This window comes from Callithrix jacchus, chromosome 19 (assembly GCF_049354715.1).
Source record: "Callithrix jacchus isolate 240 chromosome 19, calJac240_pri, whole genome shotgun sequence".
Lineage (NCBI taxonomy): Eukaryota > Metazoa > Chordata > Mammalia > Primates > Cebidae > Callithrix > Callithrix jacchus.
Genome location: NC_133520.1, coordinates 12,444,755 through 12,462,314, shown reverse-complemented (window position 1 = coordinate 12,462,314; position 17,560 = coordinate 12,444,755). Strand labels below are relative to the sequence as shown.

At 35.1% G+C, this 17,560-nt stretch overlaps 1 protein-coding gene across 29 annotated transcripts in view; it reads right to left on the bottom strand.

Moving 5' to 3' along the window:
• ESRRG (estrogen related receptor gamma) overlaps nt 1-17,560 on the bottom strand; it is a 656,445-nt gene that overhangs the window by 212,607 nt on the left and 426,278 nt on the right. Inside the window, exons 2-3 of one of the 29 annotated variants that reach the window (XM_078356571.1) lie at nt 9,567-9,931; nt 9,004-9,122 (exon numbers count right to left, since the gene is read on the bottom strand). The exons of 26 other annotated variants lie outside the window; for them this stretch is intronic. The gene's annotated coding sequence lies outside the window, so the exon portion shown is untranslated. The remainder of the gene's footprint in view (nt 1-9,003; nt 9,123-9,566; nt 9,932-17,560) is intronic. 2 more of the 29 variants (XM_078356570.1, XM_035280547.3) reach the window with 2 other exon arrangements.

Here is a 17,560-nt window from a genome sequence, read left to right as displayed (position 1 = left end):
CAGATGGACTCATGAATGCAGCAGGTGGGGCAGATGGCAAGGCGCCCTGTCTGATGCTGCCTGCCTGGGCATGGACTGCCTTTTCCTTCCAGGTACATTATCATCATCCTAACACTGAGCGGTGTGTAGTTTGGGGGTGGGGTGGAAGTGGGGCACCGGCAAATCCTTTACATGCAATACTAGAGAAATCATAAATTACCAGCTGCCCTCTTCCTCCTCATCCCCCACCCCCAGCAACCCCTGATGTTTCATGTTGTTGCTTTGTTAATGGGTTTGTTTTTTTTAAGACTATGGTGAAGGTTTCCGAAGCATTCTGGCACTATACATTGAAGAAGAATGCATCCATTTTAAACATATTACCTCAGCTTTAAAAAGTGATGAGAATTCAAAGGGAGTGATATGGGAAAACCCAGAAAGACTATTAAGGGGAGGATAAAGCATATTCACAAATATTTTGCAAAAAAAACCCACACACGAAGCAAAAACATAGGTGAGATGACTCAGCTCAAGTCTGCAGCGCTTACATAAAAGTCCATTGCATATATGGAGTGGAAAAGATAAAAACCATATGTTTACAGCCTTTTGATATAGCAGAAAATGCTGGCTGTGCCCACGTTGCAATAGTTCTTTGTCTCATATTTCCGGTGCCATTTCAAAAAGTGTGGCATTTCCCTTCCAAAGTTTGTAACCCTATAATCCTATAACACAAAGAAACTGCAGTGCACACCACTTGCAATTGGAAACTTGCAATATCATGGTGCCAAGCTATCCTGAGACAAGCACTCAGTAACATGTAGTTTAAATTTTAATTGAGCATAAACACTTGACAAAAACTCTCTCGAGATATCTCTGGCATATTCCGATTGGCAATGGTGCCATGATACCATGATTTTAATTCTTCTATAAACTTAACTGATGCCAATATAAATCTTATTACCTAACTTCACTAATCATCTAATTATAAACATCTAACAATGTGAAAGACTATAATTTTAATGACCTGAAGCAAACCAATCTGTATCTTCAAAAATAAATAAGTAAATAAAACACCTAAATAAAAGGCATCCACTGAAGAGAGAACTGCTTTGAATTCAATCTTCGAGTCCTCAGGCAAATTGAAATCTCAGGCTTTTGGGAACTACCAGGCAGTGCTGTAGGAATGCTGGACAAAGGCAACAGCCGTGAGATTATCTCAAGAGTAAGGGCAAGGTTTTCTTATAAAAAATACTTTTCAATAGTCATTTACTTTGATTGGAATGAGTTTACTAATTCAAACCTTTTCCTCAAAGTCAAACAATATAAACCTTCTAGAGTTCAAACAAATCTTTCTTACCTTCTTTCTACCTGGGAAATATACTGTCTTACATGATCTTTAAAAGCATTTTCTTTTCTTTTCATTAATCAGTCTAAAAAACCAAACCATATACAAGTAATGTTGAGCATTTTAAGATTTAATGGCAACTTTGGTGATCAAGCCTTCACAAAGAGAAAGAATCTGGCCCACCTTTTAGCTGAGGGAACACAGGCCAGGTCAGACTTAACTTCTCCAAAACCCAGTCACTTTCTGGCCACACTCAGGATCTAAATGCACAATTCCTAATTACATCCATGGTGTGAACACCACATCAGTTCTAAAAAGCCAGAACCAGAAAGTTAGGGTGAGAGTTTCGATTTGCTTCAGTTTTATGTAAAACTACTGCTACTTAAAGTCTTTAATTTATTTTCTGAAGACTGATCCCTGTTTAAACCGGAGACTTAGGTATGAAAACTCCCATTTTTAAATGTTTTACATGCATTCATATATTTTTATCATTTATTTTAGAACCTTAGTGCTTAAGACAGTGTCTGCACGTAGTCAAATACTTTTGAATGATCAAGAAAATGCAGTTTAATGCACTAAATTGATAAACTTTAATGATTTTAAAACCTGCAAAAGAGCACATGTAATCTTTTTGGATACAACGTGAGAAGTTACTATAAGCAATCAATTTGACACCAGAGTCAGTTATATGGAATACACTTCAAGATCAATTTTAAACTGATATTTTCTAAACCTGATTTCATTAACTATCATTAAGCTATGCACCCACAACCCAATTACTGTACATAATGGAGGATACTTAAAAATACTAAACAGAAGAGAATAAACACTTCTTTTTTTATTTTTTTATTTTTTTGAGATGGAGTTTCACTCTTGTTACCCAGGCTGGAATGCAATGGCGCAATCTCAGCTCACTGCAACCTCTGCCTCCTGGGTTCAGGCAATTCTCCTGCCTCAGCCTCCCGAGTAGCTGGGATTACAGGCATACGCCACCATGCCCAGCTAATTTTTTTTTTTTATTTTTAGTAGAGACGGGGTTTCACCATGTTGACTAGGATGGTCTCAATCTCTTGACCTCGTGATCCACCCTCCTCGGCCTCCCAAAGTGAGAATAAACACTTCTTAAGAAAAAATACACTAGAAGGCAAATGGTGTTACATGAACTTTTTAAGATAGTAACTGTGGAATGGAAACATACTTTTTAGAATGCATGTAGTTCATAATGATTTGAATATTCTTGGTATATTCAACATGCATTGACTGTCATAATTAAACTAGTAGGCAGTATTACTTCTAAAATAAAATTAGTAGCAATGTCTCAGAAAAAGCAGCCATTTTAAAAATAAAAGAATAACTGTAAATAAAGAATGAAGAAATGAGTGTATAATTATAGCTTAAGCTTGGAATATAAAAGATAATAAAAGTCTTTTTTATTTTATATTATATATAATATTTATATTATATATAATAATATGTCACCAAGATGCTACTGAAAGAGAATTATAAATAAAATTTTAATTCTTTACATTTCAATAGTATTCTTTTAGTAAAGTTTACATTATATTCTCAAATAGATACACTTTATATAAATGTCTACATTTGAACACATTTTTGGAATGCTAGAAATCAGTGTAATGACACTGGTCACTCGAGAAATGCAAATCAAAACCACAATGAGATGCCATCTCATGGCAGTTACTAAAAGGTGTGGAAACAACAGATGCCAAAGAGAATATGGAGAAATAGAAACGCTTTTACACTGTTGGTGGGAGTGTAAATTAGTTCAACCTTCGTGGAGGACAGTGTGGCAGTTCCGCCAGGATCCAGAACCAGAAATACCATTTGACCCAGCAATTCCATTACTGGGTATATACCCGAAGGATTATAAATCATTCTACTATAGAGACACGTGCATACATATTTTTACTGCAGCACTGCTCACAATAGCAAAGACCCAACCCAAATGCCCATCAATGATTTAGACTGGATAAAGAAAATGTGGCCCATATACACTATGGAATACTATGCAGCCATAAAAAAGGAAGACCTTATGTCCTTTGCAGGAACATGGATGACACTAGAAACCATCATTTTCAGCAAACTAACACAAGAACAGAAAACCAAACACCACATGTACTCACTCATAAGTGGGAGTTGAACAATGAGAACACATGGACACAGGGAGGGGAACATCATACACTGGGGCCTGTCAGGGGGCGGGGGGCTAAGGGAGGGATAGTATTAGGAGAAATACCTAATGTCGATGATGGGTTGTTGGGTGCAGCAAACCACCATGGCGCGTATATATACCTGTGTAACAAACCTGTACATTTTGCACATGTATCCCAGAACTTAAAGTATAATAAAAAAAATCAGTGTAATGACAACACATACACATGCAAAAAGCTTCCATTTGAATGCATTCAAAGAAGAGTTATGGGTGTGTGCATGTGTGTACATATATACGTGTGTGTATATATATACACACATACATTCAATTTTCTAATTAATTAAATTATTTCCTTATTTCAGATCTCTTGCTAGATACGGCCAAGTCTGGAAGTTTCAAAATACATGTTTTTCTAAACCTAATAAAGAAAACATGTCCAACTTTTAATCTAACATATAAAATATACTAGAATTAGTTTAATTTAAAAGAGAAACATACTTTTAAATGCTCGCTTCTCTCTGCCAAACAAAATATTCACAAAGTGACTCAGATGCCATAATTCAATGCAATGCCCATTTTCTGAATTCATGCAGTCCCCTTTATTAACTGTGATTTTTTTTTGCCAGCTTTTTTTTTTTCCTACATAAGTAGTGCTGATTTAAAAAAAAAAAAAAAAAAAAAAAGGAGGGAGTATGTATACTCTCTCATGAATTACTGATTGTACTTATTTGTGGTTTGCCGACCTCAGTGAAAATATAAATTGTCACATAATTAAACCCAAAAAAAATCTTAGAATAAACCAAGCAATAATTTTTTTTAGAGCTGGAAAATACAACACACCAAATGATGATCAACGTTTAGTTTATAAATCAGGACAGTATCTTTGCAATATTAACCTGTAATCCTGGTTCGGGATTTACCCAATTTTTGATTTATTCTGCTTTTCCATTCTGAGAGTCTTAGAATAATTTTCTACATGTATTTTGAGTTTACAGTTTAAAAAAAAGAGAGAGAAATGAGTGCATGCTCCCTCACATGCCTTCTCTGTGCCTAAACAGAGCCATTTACATAGCTCATTGAACACTGTTTAGTAAACAAAGCGGGTACAAGTCCAGAGTGGCCTCTATCTTCTAGTCCTGCGGTCTTTTTAAAAACAAGGCAGGGGTTCTGTTTTTAGTACACACTTCGGTTCAATGTTAATCCTGTTTTATGTTGTTCACACCTGCTGCTGACTAGCAGCCTGCTGATGGGCTGGGGCTCACGCTGCTAGGAGAAATCCCACTAAAACTAACGAAGGAGCTGGACAAAAGCTACTGTACAGAGCTGGAAACAAAGCCCGCCCAGGGTCCAGGAGACAGGAGAAGCAAACCCCACAAAATCTTTCCTCTCATTTGCAAATAAGGCTCCGATGTCCCAAGTTTGCCACTAAACAAAAAAAGGCAACCAATGGCTTTTTTTGAAAGTCCGACCACCATTGGGTTATTTATATTCCTGAGCTTTTTATGTCTTTTGGTAAAATTGATGCAAATACAGTTTTAAAAATGCTGTTGTCATCAGGTGTACATGTGAGTCACTGAGTCTTTAGCAAAAGAATCTGTACTTAAAACAAAGAGAATTATTCATTTAAAATACTCCATGGTTAACCTCTCTATTCATAGAATTTTGCATCCAAAGTGAACAGGGAATAAATATATTCCGCCATCAGTGTCCACGGTGTGGCCCGGACAATGACTTGTGTACTAAGACTGCTCTCCTCCCACTACCCCCACCCCACTGCACTGCATGTGCCTAATAGCAAACATCAAAAGGAAAGATTTCTTTTTTGATCTTAGTACCAGTGATAAATCAAATTCAGTGCCACAGACCGGGGGGGAATGCACTACTAAGGGAAAACTCTAAGACTGACAGTGGGACCAGGCAGAGACATTCGCTCAATCAAGTTTCAGTAAACGATGCCCACCCTTTTCGCTGAAACAAGATGTAAGCTGTCGTGCATTTACCCAGAATGAGAAAAACGTACTGAGTCCTGACGTGACCCTAAGTCAAGAAGCACTTCGTGCTGACATTTGCAGCGGTGCATCAGAGCCCCTCCCTCCTACCTATAGATGGAGTCAATTTCCTTCCTATCTGGGAGCCAGGTTCTGCCCGCAGGTGGGCAAAGAAAGTTCCTATTGGCCAGTGCAGGGCAGCTCCAATAGAAGCTGCACATCTGGGTGGGCGTGGGGGGGGGTGGTCAGATGGTGGCCCTGGGATCATTTTATTACATTTCCTGAAGCACCTTTCCTGACTGCAATAGCCAATAAAGCATCCCGCGCTCCACTGCCAACTCAGGGAGTTCTGCAGCTGCCCGCTCCACAGTGGTGCACAGATTTCATGGAGCACAGTTTTAATACTTCTCTGGGGGAAGCACAAAAAGCGCTAACTAGCATATTAAGGTTCTCTGAACGAATGTGAGGATGAAATATTTGAGGTGTTGGTATCTTTTCTCCAGTTGGTTTTGAAACTATCTACCCTTAACAATGTGCTCTTTCTCGGAGGTCAGTACTGTTTCTAACAGGAGGATTCTCTGGCATTTGTGGCACGGTCTTCGTCAGCAGATACAAATTTTACATGGATTCTCAAAAGCAGCTCAGCACCACGGAAGACATATCAGCTAAATGCACACTTTTTCAGTGTGTACAATACTTTTTACTTGGCAGCTCTTTAATAATGTTAGAGGGAAAAAAATGCTAAAATGATATTATAATATACATGCCATAATTGTATATAGAATTCGTATGTCCTATCATCTGTGACAGCCCATCAGAAAAAAAAAAAGTTGTTGCTTTCAATTTGATTATGGAATATGAATGGTATAGAAATAAATTCAATTATTGTGTTGAATCATATGAAATTACTGATATTTGACCACTGTTTGACCTACAAAAACGGCAACTTCACATGATTCTGCCTAATAAAATTAGAACCCCATTACCTTACTTTCATTCAAAAAAAACATGATGTTTCATCAAGGAATTTTATGATTTCAAACTTTACCTTCCTATTGCATTTTCCCTTCGAAAGTCACATCAATTTAAAAATATATATATCAAGATGAGAGAACTTATCTAAGTCTATTCTAAGAATTGAACCTATTAAGGCCTTGAGCACACAGGCCCTACTAGTGAAAATTTCATTTGAAATGAAGTTTCTTGCATGTAAGAACATTTACCTAATCAATGGATTGTTTACTATATGCTCACCTTTTGGAGAAGCCACTGAGCAATGCTATCTAATGCCAGAGCAAACGCTTCATTCCAAGTGCCAAGACTGCACAATAATGGAATATGATAGAAAATCTTATCTTTGAGGTCCTCGACTAAGGGACTTGAGACATGGATGATTTTTTTTTTTTTTCCAGCAACTTTGTAAGTTTACTCGGACGAAAAGATTTTAATGTATTAGCAGTAGCGGCGGTTTTCAGATCAAATGATATTTAGTGTTTTGCATGTAATACTGGAGACATGATGAATACTCTCGCATTAGAAGGAAAAAAATATAAGCAGCTGTGCACTTGATCACGGTGCGCTACCTGCTGCTGCCTCCCAGCACTGCTGCCAAGCTTGCCCACCTCTGAAGAAAGTGAAGACCACCTTATTTTGATTATAGTGCTTTCCTCGGGCAGGAATTTTTATTTCCGTTTGAATCTTAAACCATTACATTTCCAGTGATGCATTTTTATGTTTACAATTGACTTCTTCATAAAAGAATGAAACCTTTGAGCAACAGCTCAAAAGCATGAAGGTTGCCTGCAGTAAGTACTTAAATTATTTTACACCTAAATGGAGCCCAGTTGTTTTTAGTTAAAATTTAATAAACCTTCAGCTGATGACCTTTCTTCCACAGAAAGGTCCCGAGTTGCAAAAACGAACTTTCCAATGAAATATATTTTAAGGAACTAATGCTGAACAAAGGGCTATTTAAAGCTGAACGCTTTGTCAATTTATCAGCTTGTGAACATTCTGTTCCTGAATTCCCCACTGCTGCTGAATGTATAGAACGGTGGTGCCTTGCTTAATCGAATACTATTGATTCGAGTGTGTCACAGTGATCTCATTGAGAGTAATCAATAGTAATCCAAAATCAATCAATCTGCTCTTGCACTATCATTTATCAAATCTGAATACGCCAAATTATTTGTAGGCGTCAAATTACAAAGAAGAGAAAATGGCAGAACTGGGAGAGTTAATGGTTTATATTGAAGGAAAAAACCAATATCTCTTTTTTCAAGGGGAGATGCTTTAAGATGGACTATTACTCGGACAAATACATTTATCTTCTCATTAAAGAATCCTAACTTTATAATTAATCTAATTCCTTTCTTGAAAAAAAAAAAAAAAGATTTCTCCTGTAGGAGTTTGCTTGATCAGCACAACTTACAATGCCCTAACTTATTTAACCAGAGCACATTAGCATTTTACAAGTCTGATAAGCTAAGTTTCAAATACCTGTAACACGTCTGCTGAAAAAACAGGGAAACTGGATTGACATAGGACATAACTGCACCTTCTAACATCAGAAATGATGTTGAATAGAATTGGAGTGGAGAAAGGAGTACTTAATTTCTCCAGAGAATGTACAGCAGAGATGCACCTGCTTATCAAGGAAGCTGCTGTTGGTTGATGCTGAAGTTTACCAGCATATTCACCTGTAGTTTAGTCAAGGTAATAAATCCCTCCATTCATTACAGCACACTCAAAAGCACCCCTCCTATTTAACTTGAAAGAAAAAAGGCACAGCGTGTCTAAAACATTTACTTTTGCTAATGTAAAAGTGTTGGCATTTTACTTCATTCCCGATAAGCTGGTGCCAGTAGAAGTGATTATTCTTTTCTTATTCAAAGCCTATCAGCATTTCGAAAAGCTCTCTCAATCTTATCAGGTGTATGAACAGCACAGTTAACTGAAAACAGTTTGTACTGCTCCTCTCTCTTTCTGCCAAGCTATCTGATAAACCCCCAACTAACTAACTGTATTTACACACAATCAAACATAAGTTGTATCTTCTATGCACTATAGCCAGATTCCAGTTTACCATAGGTTTTTCTGCTGTGACATTAACTTAACAAAAATGTCAGCCTCCCGTATCCCAAACTGACAACAATCAAGGAAACACTATAAAAGCACTCAACTAGAATGCACAACAAACAGAAACAAAAAGAAAAACAAATATAAAAAGTTGAAGGCAATCTCTTTGGAATTCAGAGGGAAAATGAAGTATACTCTGTATGCAAATATAGATGAATATCATGCACTTACCTTTTACCAAAGTAAATGATCCTTTAATAAAACAGATGAATAGAAACAGAAATTGTAAAGGAAAATACTGCTGGGATAGAGGAAAGGAAGGTGTTCAGGAAAGTGTTTTAGAACTGAGCAAGCATTCCCCCCCATTTCAGGTTATCTCAATGTGGCAGCAGAGAAGTTCTATAACGTAAGCAAAGGAAGACAATAGACAATATCACCGAACTTACCCCAGAAACTGAAGACAAGATAGAAAGCAAGGCTGTCACATATGGTGACCACATTCTCAGGATAGATTTTCCAATCATTAAAACCCTCATAAATGCTCTAGACATTAAAGTTTTGTTCACTATAAGAAAATAAAGAAATAAAAAAATACAATTTGAGTTTTTAACCTCTTACTATTTTTCTTATTCTTCAGACTTAACCAACTGAATAGTTCAATATAAAGGCATGAAAAAGAATCATCATCTACATTAATGTAAATAGATGATCTGTTCTCTATTTCTATCTATTTAAAAAAATGCTTAAACTAACTAGTTCATGGCTCACATGAATTGAAAGACACACCTAATCATTTATGGGTAGTACTTTGGAGCATGAAAGGTAACAATGACATTTCTAGAACATAAGAGAAATCGGAAATCTACTTGAAAGACTGAGTAACAACAAATTCCTGACCCTAGGAAAGAATCTCTGCCTGAGCTTCTGTGCATAAATTGTCCATTTGTTCCTCACCTCCCTTTGCTGAATGACTAAGAGAGAACAGAAAAAGGCGGCCACATGCTCCCACCTGAGCCCAACTCCTGATGCTGTCTAGACTCCAAGAACAGAATGAGCCTTCCTTTAGATGTGTAGAGCAATAAGATGAATTAGCCAAGTGTGTAGTTCAGTACAATTCAGCTGATGGTTGCTTTTCCATCTGTGACACTATGATCCCATGACTGATAGGCAGGTCTCATTCAAGTCTATGGATAAAAGGGATGCTTCCGTCATTTCATAGGACCCAGCACCAACTGTATACAGTCACTTTCTCATAGGAAAAAGGCATGGTTCTCACCAACCATATACATCTGTCCCTTTCCTTGGTCATGAATGGTTGGTTACAGGTATGATATTCCTCCTCAAAATATCTGATCTGTTTTAATGGATTAATGGCTGAAAAGAAATTAAAAATTGTCAGAATATTCTTTTATTTATTAAAAAATGAATACAATTTAACATGGCCATCTTACATTTTTGGAGAAGTTTATGTCCTAGGATAATTTGGAATCATGGAGGGCAAAGGGCAATCAATTGTACAACCACACACTTTATTTTTTTTCCTATTAAATAAGTACCTTAGTCTATACTTTTTTATATGACATACTATTATGGTTAATTTTGGATGCAGTTCTGGACATATGATTAATATGCATTCACTATTATTTTAAAGCAATATAAGTTCTTATAAATAGTAACACAGTTGCCTTGAAAAGTATCCTTTTAAAACATTTTAACTTACACTGTATGAAAAAAAATATATTTATTTAACAAGTTCTTTGTTCAAATTATCAAAAGCCATTAAAAATGAGTAAAATCTTTCTATAGTAGATGAAAAAGGAATTATCATTTGCAAAGATGTTCTGATCATGGAAAAAATGATTTTAGTGTGCTTCTGCCTATTTTCTGTGCATAAGTTCTTAATTTACTTTTTAAATGTTCTCTTTTTTTGCATATTGAATATGCCAAACAAAAAGAAAGCATAAGATTTTTTTCTTTTCCAAAAAATGTATGCAAAGTAACAAAAAGAGATGTCCCCTGATAAAGGTGGATTGTCCATGTTGCTTGGGATTCTCCACTTCTTTAAGTTTTTCTTTACTTCACAAATAAGAGCAACTAAGGTTCACCACTTCAGAGACGTATTGTCTTTCTAAACCTATTTTACTTTTAAGGTTGTAGAAAAATCTCAATGAGCCTAAGTTATTCCTTTTTTTTTTTTCTAGGAAACTTACTATTATCTATGCTATCTGTATTCCTACAGTTCATTTTTAAAGATAAGTAAGCAAGCAAGCTGTTTTTTCATTACATTTGTACTAGCCATCAATGTGATATAATATGAGAATTTATTGGTAACTTCCCTTTTATTTAGTACCATCTTAGCTAACTGTTTGCAGAGAAGGTATATGATGAAGCAAAGTTAAATTGACACATCTGTGATATGCCTGACAGCCCTCAGTATGCCCAAAATTAATTTGTTTTCTTTGGCTAGGTAAGTCCTGCCAAAGCATATTATACAGAATGTGTACTGCCAACCAAAATGATGAAAAGTATATAAAATTGTGTTTCACTCAAAGCAAAATGAGAGGACACAGAGGAATGTATATGACAAGACTGCTTTTATAATTAAATTATAAATGTGCTTTTCAGCTCTTCTTTTAGAATTTAATCTTAAGTAGGCACCCCATAAGTTTTAGCAATTTAATAAGTATTTTATAAATTTTAAATGCCAAAACCAAGTGTTTTTCTTTTCTATATTGTTCAAAAGAATTCCATATAGCCATATGCTGTATTTCTAATTGTTAGTGTTGTATGTTATAGCTACATTCAAGTGCACATAAAGATCTATGCCAGTATATCAAAATGGACTTTAAGTGACCAGCAAAAAGCCAATTTCTTTAAAACTGTACCTTTTATTGTTTTGCCTTAGTAAGTTACCTTCCAAGTATACATGCATTGTCATAAATTAAAATGACAAATCATTTGAAGAAACCAAAATATAAAAAGCAAGTTTTCTTCAAACATTTAAAAATATTTTTAATAAGGAGAAATTTGTGTCTATATATATACATATATACACAAACACTCACTAAATCCAAACTCAATTCAATAGTTAGGATAATTGATTGGAAGATACACTTGGAAAATCCTGGATAATTGATTAAGAGAACACATTTGGAAAATACTAAGAAATCATAGAACAAGGAACGTTCGTCACTTCTGGAAAGAAAAAGTAGAGTTGAGTGATGTGTGCTAAAACTCTGAATGGAAATTGTTTTATGAGCTAAGATTTCCTAGACCTTACAAAGTATAAGTCTAAAAATGAACTTGAAACAAGAATAAAAGGCCAGGGAAATCCTTCAAAAGGCTGTCACTTCTCACCCTCAGATAATAAAGGAGCTAACTTTGATCTGATGGCTTGGCATAAAGAAGCGGTTAGCAGAATTTTTTAAAACACAATAGCAGTAAATTTGTTAAAGTATTATGCAAACAAATAAAGGTAGGCGATGAATCCAGAAATTTTAAAAGGAATATGAATTAGAACAAGAATTAGAATAGAAAGAGTAATTGTGTAAGTGCTTTCTCTCAGCACTCATTTAGATTTACTAAGTAAAATCACAGACATCTAAACTTACCTCTTAGAATAAAATTAATAAATTCTGAAATCTATAATGTATAAAAATATAACACTTATTAATTATATATATCTTTGCTTTTAGAAAAAGAGCAAATGACATATTTATGTAGTGCAGATAAATGAAACTCACATTTTGCATTTGTTTGAAAGCGATCATGCTTTACATTAAGATGTATTTGTCAGGCCCAATTGTGTAAGAAAAGAATGTAGCCAAGAGCCAATTCAAAATTGTTTCTTGGATATGGGCCCAAACCATTAAATTATACATTTAATATCAGTAGTTTCTTTCCTATTTTACAAATTATTTATGATTTCTAGATACTGAATACATGAATGATAATAAGGTGAATATTCTAAAATCAGAAACAAATTGACTTACTAGGTTACCTGTTACCTAAGACACAGTAGTTAAATAAACTCAGTTTAAAATCAGACATGTAAATACCTGAAATACTAATTCCAGGTTACAATCATGCCTGGGAAATTTAACTGGCAACTAACAGATTAGAATACTACTTGAGATCTACTTTATTATATAAATGTACATGAATGAATACTTTTGCCAGCATACCTATAATCTACATATATTACCTCTTCCCAGATGCATGCATATTTCACATGCATAGTATACATGCACACAAATATACTCCTCTGTATCCTATTGACTGCTTTGAGTTTTAAAGTATTGTAAAATAAAGTGTGTATTTATTAATAGTAGTGTAGATCATGTATATCCCCATATACATGATTATCAAAAAAATCAATGGCAAAACATACAAAATGCAACAGAAAGATTGTCAAGCGGCAAAGATGCCTAGTGTCATCCTTGTACTATCAAATATACACATAAGTATGATTGGAGTAAGAGAGGCTAAATATTTCACTGTCAGAGAATGTAGAGAACTGCAATTCATTTCTATCTCTTGTGCTTTAAGACAATGACAATTTAATACAATGCCACTGGATGTAAAAGAGATAAAAACTGAACAAACTGGGCCAGTGTAATCAAAGATTTTCTCCAGAGAGCTGGCTAGGGCCAGAGCTCATATGCACTTATAACAGATCAACATTGTATTGTTTCTCTCTTCCATGAATTTGCTATGAAGGAAAATGCAGAGCAAAGCTTAACTGCTGCAATGACTCTAAAGTTCTATTCAGATCCCTGAGATCCTCTCCTCTTATTTCCAAAAGCTTGATAGGTGATGCTAAAAAGTTTATTTGGTATTGATTGGTTTAATAGAAATCACTGCTATTAATTGCCATTTGTATGCAAAAGTATCTCTCATCAGCATATAATTTATTTTATAAAATAATATAAAGCAAACCTTCAGTCCTAAACATCACTTTACAGGTAAGACAAAGAAATATTTTGATTAGTCACTGAGCTAAAACAAATGTTGAGGAATTTTTCGTAAGTGATACAGACTTGAGATTGGGCATTATGCCTACCTTCCAAAAGAATGTTTCTTCTTTGTCTGTAATTCTTGCAGGAGTGAGGTACTGTGAAAGTATTGTTAAATAGAATCATAGAGAAGTTAGCTGCCCTCTTTGATGAATAGCACCAGGTATCTGAAATTAATTGCAAAAGTATGGCCCGGCTAATGAGATGGTCCTTATCTTTTCTCAGCACAGGAAGCACAAGTATTTTTCTGCTGGCTCAATATTTTACAAAAATGCCTAAAGTGTTATTAACTAAGTAAGAAAAAAACTGATTAAAACACCTCAAAGAAATAAATTATTATAAATGGTATGATCTGAAAAATTTAGAGTTAAAACTGATTTCCTGCATTATTTTTAAACCTTAATTTCTTTTCTCACTTTAGAAAGAACAACAACAAAAAAATATTTCCTCCTGCTTCTATTAGCATTTTTAAAAGCTAAATTAAATACTATTCTTCATAGGATGGCCAATATATATTACAGGTCAGACTAAATCAAAGAAATATATCAAAGGCCGTCAATTTAGGGGAAAAAAAAAACTGAACAATGATACCTTATTGGGGGAAAACACTAGAAAAATGATCATCCATGCAAGAGAATTAATGGATATCCACAAGGGCTTTGCTAATAACATGGGTTAATTACCGCTGCAACACACTAGGCTCAGTAAATAAAGCAGCAGTGCCATAAACACATTAAGATGAGAAACCATCATTATAAGAAGAAACAGCCAACACCATCACCCTTAGCTCTGCCCAGGAAATGGAAAGCTGTTTTTCAGTCCTTTCTATAAAAAACGGATTTTTAAACTTACCACCAATTGTGTATAGGCTAATACATACTCTGACACAAAGGGCTAGTGGAACATGGAGTGCCCATCATTTATCCACCACTCCCATTCAACATATATTTCATTAACTCGGGAACACTTTTTTTTTGGTTTACTTCAAGGAGAAAATCTTATGTTACATAATACTCATCATCTGGCCATTTCAACTATATATAGTTTGGGACATGTACAGTGATTATTTTATTTTTAGGAAAATAGAATTAATCTGCTCACTTTAGTAATGTAATGGACAAGGTTACAAGACTACAGCTCAAGAATGCTCACAACTAATTGCAGCTGGTTGTCACTTCAAGCAATTTACAGAGAAACCACCTGAAAACCCCACCAACACCACATACCTTTAAGGCTGCAGGTGTTTTCAAGACTTGTAGAGAAAAAATAAAAAACAAAACAGGAAGAAAAGTCATATGAGCTTCAATAAGTATTCTTACTTGAAAACATTAACTTTAAGTGTCTGTTCAGAGTTCTCAAATAATATCACATCTAAAGTGACTTGGCCAAGCTCTTATCATTCCCTAAAAACAAAGCATTCCCTCTGATTTTGGCTTTTTTTGTTATTACTGTTACTGTATACATTTTTTCTTTCTGCCTATTTTATCACCTATAACTTGACGTTATGGAGTTACTTTGAGATAGTTGCATTTTTAAATTAGTATAGCTTTAAAAAAGAAGAGATGATAAAAAGAAAAACATGAAAACCCTGAAACAGAATGAGTGAAACGTACAAAATAAAACTTGGGTAGCTCCAAACATGAATCTTAAAATACGAAACTTAAATTTTCAATGTCTGGACTTCAGTCATCAGGCTGAAATTTACTAAACTGTTTCCTCCTCGCCTTGTCTGTTTTGGAGTGTTTCAGCTTCCTTTCCTTCTTCCAACAGCTGTGACAACTGTTAAAACAGTCAGTAAAATTAAGTCCGCTCTATAATCCTGTAGTCAATGTTACATTTTAATCAGAGGTTGAAAGGGATTCGTGTGATGAGCACACTCATTTCGAATGATTAGACTGACACACATGTCAAAATGAGCAGATATATTATTTTCATCTATTTATGCTATCAGCTATTACTGCTATTAAATGTGAAACAAGCTTTCAAGTATTATGTTCTTTAATGTGCTGGCACATTTCCTAAAATAAAAAAAATACATAGTTAGAGGTTAACATTTTAAGCTCTCTTAATGGTGGTCAATAAATTGTAGAAATCTTTTTAACAGCCTCCAAAGCAGAAACTGTCCAATATTTGCCTCTAAAACTGTATACCTCTGGTTTCATTTCTGTGTATATACACACACGTGATGGGGTTTAACCCAGTACAATTACTATGAATATTAATAGCATGTATAAATTCTGTGGTTTATTAATTGAGACAGAGAGGCAGATGCGTTGCTTGGGATTAGATCTTTCTGTCTGTCCAGTGAACCACGTAACCATCAGAACTGCATCCAGACAATAAATCTGTATTTTTTTAAAGATGACTTTTAATTGAGCCAAAAAGAAAGCTAGTTTGAATCTTGCGCCAAAGCCAAAAGGACATGTGCCTTGATTTCATTTAAATGCATCTGCTTTAAGAGGCTTATCTAAACGAATTATTCAAATTAGCTATAAGAAGTTAAATTCAAGGAAACTACTTCAAAAAGAAGCCTCTGGGGGATTTTAAAAGTTTGTTTTCTTTATTTATTTACTAGAGAAAGTTCAGAATCTGGTTGTGCTTCGATAAGCCATTCTTCCTGACACGAAGACATTTTAAACTCTCCAGTTCTGCAGCTCGAGGTACACTAACCTTCAAACTACACTTGAGTGGGCAGTCCTACCTTTGTTTATTTTCACACATCTTAAGGTTGTTTCTTCTCTCGAGTGTTTCAAACTGATGGAAGCACAGCCTTACAATCTTTCAGTTCCTCCTGAATCTATCTCTTGGCTAATATTCCCCGTGTTAGTGTGGATGTGGGTGGGTATGCGTGTGTGAGTGTGCATACACACACACTCATACTCACGCTCAAACATACAGGAGCAGTCACTGAGACTGCGAGTCACTTTTCATCTCTTACTTAATTACAAGCAATGCAATATGCAGTCACTAAGGACAGCTAGTGGACATCTACCTATAATGCACTACCTCATCTTCCAGAGTTTTATATTTTCTTCACAATCTATAGAGATAAATGTTTGCCAAGGGCACTCTTTTCAGAATTATAACAGTTGGTATTACTGTAATGTGAAAGCAAAGCAATAGAACTGACTCAACAGAAAGGGAGATAAACCAGTGACAGCTCCGGTGATATACTAATATTTTATCTTAACAGTGGGTTGAAATTAAGTTTATGACCTACTCATTTATTCAAAAATGCCTAATTTACTTCTCGTACCCCTTACTCACCCCCCCTCTAGTAACCTAAATATATATTTCCATGTGCATAAAGATATTCATAAATACTAATTAAACTGCATGTAAGAACGAAAGTACTTTCCTATATTTTCTGGACACAATAAATGAGACAAATTCACACTCTGAGCATTGTTTATTTAAGGGGAAAATTTTAAAGCCACTACTGTTTCTTCTTTAGATTTTTTCCCCCTTAAATATTTATAATGTGTGAAAATCTCATGTTACTTAATGGACTGATTTGTCAGTTAAGTGCTGACTTAACGCTCACCATGCAAATAACATTATTCTAGCCCAGAATTGCATAGTGCTAGTTTTTAAATTGTTCTCTGAAGGAGAATTAGCAAATGTGCAATTTTGCCTCTAACTCTGCGCGGTAAGAAATGACAAGGAACTGAAAATATCTGTCAAACTGCAAATACATAAGAGGCACTCAATAGTATAAATCATTTTGAATATTGTATTTTAAAACATCTTTCCTTGGGAAAATGGGTCCTAGTAAAAGATGCATTTTAACAGTTCACTGAGCATTTGTGCCAAGTGCCTATTCTTAGCACCTGAATAAGAAGTGACTGTCACACAGCTGTTTTACTGACAGTCACTGAGCTTTGCCTCAAAGGTAACATTGTAGTCAGAGAACAATTCTCGACTTACTGAATTAGGAGATCACCCTCAACACAAAAGGCACAAGACAGACACAAACAAGCACTCGTGC